We start from the raw sequence: 6,422 nt of genomic DNA, 5'->3' as shown, positions 1-6,422 counted from the left end.
CATCATCCAGGATATGCCCTCTTATCATTACTACCACCTGGGAGGAGGTACAGGAGCCTGAAGACACACACTCAATGTTTTAGGAACAGCTTCTTCCCCTCTGCCATCTGATTTCTGAATGGACAATAAACCCATGTACAGTGCCTCATGAATTTTTTTCTTCTCTTTTTTAGCTCCTTTTTACACCACTTATTTAATTTATATATATTTCTTATTATAATTTATTATAATATGCAGTGCATAATTTTATTATGCACTGCAATCTACTGCTACTATAAAACAACGAATCTAACAACATATGCCAGTGACTCTGACTCTGATTGCCTGATTGCAGCGTCCACACTCTCATATCGCTACTCCGTATGGTCTCTCAGTTTTCCTCCCAGTGCGTGCTCTGTGTCAGAGCTCACCTGTCACACCCATCACTCTGTATCTGCCTGCAACCCTTCTCCCTGCTCTAAGAGTTCACAGTACTGTAAGCTGTGTGTCTCCTGTAAACTTAGAAATTGTGGCTTGCAACCAGAATTCCGGGCTATTTCTGAGATTAAAAAATACAACACTGACACCTGGAAAAGATCACACTCACCTCCGAGAAATATTGGATTCTGATGTTTTAAATCCAAAGTTCTTTCAGAAGTCAGGAAAGGCACAAAACTTGCTGCTTCACAATTGGTTCATTAGGTGCTAATAGAACAAAGGAAATTAGATACTGGGCAGTGATAGAGGTCTCGTACGTGATGGGGAAGAGAAGCAAAAAGATGGCAGTGTGTCATGCTCAGCTCTGATTATATCTAACAGAAATGACCATTCAGGATGACTCTTCCTTATGTGTTAAAGAGATAACTTCACAACTATGCTTTCAATTCCCTTCATGCCGTGTGCTGTGACTTCATGGCTAAGCCTGTTACATTCCATCATCACATTCACTAGAGTCGTAGAGATGTGGAGAGGTACCGCAGGAAGCCGGGCCCTTTGGCTCGTTGACCATCAGTCAGGATGCTGCCCGGATTATAGAGCACGTGCCATTACAAATGGTTGGACAAACTTGGGTTACTTTCTCTAAAACAAAATTAAACTAATCCCTTCAGCCATTCATCTTTCAAGACAAACCGAACCTGCTCAAACTCCTAATATATACCAACCAAAATATATCTTTGTGATGTGGGATGAAAGTGAAGTTGTCACAGGGAGAACGTGCAGACTCCACACAGACAGCGTTGGCGTTGAGGATCGAACCGGGTTTATGGTGCTGTAAGGCGGTGGTGCCCTCGCTGCACCACTGTGCCTGCCCAGTGAAACCTTCCTCTGTGATCGTCACAGTCCACAGGGTCACCCGGTAGAGCTGAGTAGGACATAGGTCATTGTCTCATCCGGGTCATTTACAACAGGGCATTGGTCCTTTGAGACGTACTGCCCAGCAAGACCTGACAACCCCTATTTAACACTAACCTAATCATGGGACAATTTACAATGACCAAGTAACCTACCTGGTATGAGTTTGGACTGTGGGATGAAAGCAGAGGACTCAGGGAAAAACCACGCTTTCCATGGGGAGGATGATATTACAGAGGGTGCTGGAATTGAACTCCAATGTCCCAAGAGGTAATATCATTGTGCTAAGCACCATGCTACCACGGTGCCAGATGAGTTCTCCGGTCAGGACGTCCATCACCCACTGTGTTTCTGCCTGTCATGATGCGGAATCTGGTCAGACTCGCAGATAGACAGCTGGAACAGATTGTCAATCACAATGCACATTCACATAGTTCGGGTTTCCGGGTAACTGCAATGAACTCCCTTCCTTTCATTTCAGTCTAGTCACCGAAGCACAGCGATGACAACACTCCTTATCTTAGACAACGTGCCATGAAAGAAGATGAATAATTTAGGGAAATGCTGTGAAGGAGTGGTATTATTTTAATAATAAGTTACTGCATGTGTGCTGCAGTGTTGGCGTTCAGTTTGAGAGTTTGAGTTAGCGACACTGTTGGCAGAGAGTTTCATATTTTTCCTTTTGTTCAGCACCGTTTTTCATGAAACTCAGTGAAATATTCTTTTGTGTCAGTATAATCTCGCTCTGCACGTGGACATTCAAAGTACCTATGTCACTGTCACTCACAGAGTTATCACTCTTTGACCATCACTGATCACATTTCACTGACGCGCACAGAGTAATCCCACTCCTCATCTCTGACCCCGAGTCATTGGTCACCAAGTAATCCCACTCGGGCTATCAAAAAACCCGTGTCACTCTCACTCACAGTGTAATCTCACTCGGGGTATCACTGAACCCATCACTCTCACTCACAGAGTAATCCCTCTCCTCATCACTGAACACATCACTCTCACTCACAGAGTAATCCCTCTCCTCATCACTGAACCCCCGTCACTCTCACTCACAGAGTAATCTCTCTCCTCATCACTGAACCCATCACTCTCACTCACAGAGTAATCACACTCCTCATCACTGAACCCCCATCACTCTCACCAACAGAGTAATCACACTCCTCATCACTGAACACATCACTCTCACTCACAGAGTAATCACACTCCTCATCACTGAACCCCCATCACTCTCACTCACAGAGTAATCGCACTCCTCATCACTGAACACATCACTCTCACTCACAGAGTAATCCCTCTCCTCATCACTGAACCCGTCACTCTCACTCACAGAGTAATCCCTCTCCTCATCACTGAACCCGTCACTCTCACTCACAGAGTAATCCCTCTCCTCATCACTGAACCCCCGTCACTCTCACTCACAGAGTAATCACACTCCTCATCACTGAACACATCACTCTTACTCACAGAGTAATCCCTCTCCTCATCACTGAACCCGTCACTCTCACTCACAGAGTAATCACTCTCCTCATCACTGAACCCCCATCACTCTCACTCACAGAGTAATCACTCTCCTCATCACTGAACCCATCACTCTCACTCACAGAGTAATCCCTCTCCTCATCACTGAACACGTCACTCTCACTCACAGAGTAATCACACTCCTCATCACTGAACACATCACTCTTACTCATAGAGTAATCCCTCTCCTCATCACTGAACACATCACTCTCACTCACAGAGTAATCACACTCCTCATCACCGAACCCATCACTCTCACTCACAGAGTAATCACTCTCCTCATCACTGAACCCCCGTCACTCTCACTCACAGAGTAATCACACTCCTCATCACTGAACCCATCACTCTCACCCACAGAGTAATCCCTCTCCTCATCACTGAACACATCACTCTCACTCACAGAGTAATCACACTCCTCATCACCGAACCCATCACTCTCACTCACAGAGTAATCACTCTCCTCATCACTGAACCCCCGTCACTCTCACTCACAGAGTAATCACACTCCTCATCACTGAACCCCCGTCACTCTCACTCACAGAGTAATCGCACTCCTCATCACTGAACCCCCGTCACTCCCACTCACAGAGTAATCACACTCCTCATCACTGAACCCATCACTCTCACCCACAGAGTAATCCCTCTCCTCATCACTGAACCCCCATCACTCCCACTCACAGAGTAATCACACTCCTCATCACTGAACACATCACTCTCACTCACAGAGTAATCACACTCCTCATCACTGAACCCCCATCACTCTCACTCACAGAGTAATCCCTCTCCTCATCACTGAACACATCACTCTCACTCACAGAGTAATCACTCTCCTCATCACTGAACCCCCGTCACTCTCACTCACAGAGTAATCACACTCCTCATCACTGAACCCATCACTCTCACTCACAGAGTAATCACACTCCTCATCAACGAACACATCACTCTCACTCACAGAGTAATCACACTCTTCATCACTGAACCCCCATCACTCTCACTCACAGAGTAATCACACTCCTCATCACTGAACACATCACTCTCACTCACAGAGTAATCACACTCCTCATCACCGAACCCATCACTCTCACTCACAGAGTAATCGCACTCCTCATCACTGAACCCCCGTCACTCCCACTCACAGAGTAATCCCTCTCCTCATCACTGAACCCCCGTCACTTCCACTCACAGAGTAATCACACTCCTCATCACTGAACCCATCACTCCCACTCACAGAGTAATCCCTCTCCTCATCACTGAACCCCCATCACCCTCACTCACAGAGTAATCCCTCTCCTCATCACTGAACCCCCATCACTCTCACTCACAGAGTAATCCCACTCCTCATCACTGAACCCCCATCACTCTCACCCACAGAGTAATCACACTCCTCATCACTGAACTGCCATCACTCCCACTCACAGAGTAATCCCTCTCCTCATCACTGAACACATCACTCTCACTCACAGAATAATCCCTCTCCTCATCACTGAACCCATCACTCTCACTCACAGAGTAATCCCTCTCCTCATCACTGAACCCATCACTCTCACTCACAGAGTAATCACTCTCCTCATCACTGAACCCCCGTCACTCTCACTCACAGAGTAATCACACTCATCACTGAACACATCACTCTCACTCACAGAGTAATCCCTCTCCTCATCACTGAACACGTCACTCTCACTCACAGAATAATCACACTCCTCATCACTGAACCCATCTCTCTCACTCACAGAGTAATCCCTCTCCTCATCACTGAACACATCACTCTTACTCACAGAGTAATCACTCTCCTCATCACTGAACCCCCGTCACTCTCACTCACAGAGTAATCCCACTCCTCATCACTGAACCCCCGTCACTCTCACTCACAGAGTAATCCCTCTCCTCATCACTGAACCCCCGTCACTCTCACTCACAGAGTAATCACACTCCTCATCACTGAACCCATCACTCTCACTCACAGAGTAATCCCTCTCCTCATCACTGAACCCATCACTCTCACTCACAGAGTAATCCCTCTCCTCATCACTGAACCCATCACTCTCACTCACAGAGTAATCACACTCCTCATCACTGAACCCCCATCACTCTCACTCACAGAGTAATCACTTTCCTCATCACTGAACCCATCACTCTCACTCACATAGTAATCACACTCCTCATCAATGAACACATCACTCTCACTCACAGAGTAATCACACTCCTCATCACTGAACACATCACTCTCACTCACAGAGTAATCACACTCCTCATCACTGAACCCCCATCACTCTCACTCACAGAGTAATCACACTCCTCATCAATGAACACATCACTCTCACTCACAGAGTAATCACACTCCTCATCACTGAACACATCACTCTCACTCACAGAGTAATCACACTCCTCATCACTGAACCCCCATCACTCTCACTCACAGAGTAACCACACTCCTCATCACTGAACCCCCATCACTCTCACTCACGGAGTAATCACACTCCTCATCACTGAACCCATCACTCTCACTCACAGAGTAATCCCTCTCCTCATCACTGAACCCATCACTCTCACTCACATAGTAATCACACTCCTCATCAATGAACACATCACTCTCACTCACAGAGTAATCACACTCCTCATCACTGAACCCCCATCACTCTCACTCACAGAGTAATCACACTCCTCATCACTGAACCCCCATCACTCTCACTCACGGAGTAATCACACTCCTCATCACTGAACCCATCACTCCCACTCACAGAGTAATCCCTCTCCTCATCACTGAACCCATCACTCTCACTCACAGAGTAATCACTCTCCTCATCACTGAACCCCCGTCACTCTCACTCACAGAGTAATCCCACTCCTCATCACTGAACCCCTGTCACTCTCACTCACAGAGTAATCACACTCCTCATCACTGAACCCCCGTCACTCTCACTCACAGAGTAATCACACTCCTCATCACTGAACCCCCATTACTCTCACTCACAGAGTAATCACTTTCCTCATCACTGAACCCATCACTCTCACTCACAGAGTAATCACTCTCCTCATCACTGAACCCCCGTCACTCTCACTCACAGAGTAATCACACTCCTCATCACTGAACACATCACTCTCACTCACAGAGTAATCACTCTCTTCATCACTGAACCCATCACTCTCACTCACAGAGTAATCCCTCTCCTCATCACTGAACCCCCATCACTCTCACTCACAGAGTAATCACACTCCTCATCACTGAACCCCCGTCACTCTCACTGACAGAGTAATTTCAAGCCATAATAATTTCTCCCCTTACCTGATATCTCTGTGTTCACATCAATGCCATGTAGACATTGAAGCAGCCTGGTCTCTGTTGTCCACAAGTTATGGTTTTCCCAAGTGTGTCTGGAAGTGACCTTGCAAGTGACATTGTCTCTCTCCCCATTCCCAATATGAATGGGAATTACACAGCATCATAATGTAGCAATTTCAGCAACACTTTGGAGCAGCTGGTTGTAATATCAGCTGTTTCTACCTTCCGCTATTTTGTACGGTGTTTATACGTTCTCCCCTTGACCACGTGGCTTTCC

This window comes from Hemitrygon akajei, chromosome 16, assembly GCF_048418815.1.
Source record: "Hemitrygon akajei chromosome 16, sHemAka1.3, whole genome shotgun sequence".
In the NCBI taxonomy this organism is placed as follows: domain Eukaryota; kingdom Metazoa; phylum Chordata; class Chondrichthyes; order Myliobatiformes; family Dasyatidae; genus Hemitrygon; species Hemitrygon akajei.
Note: the sequence above shows the minus strand (reverse complement) of the source record.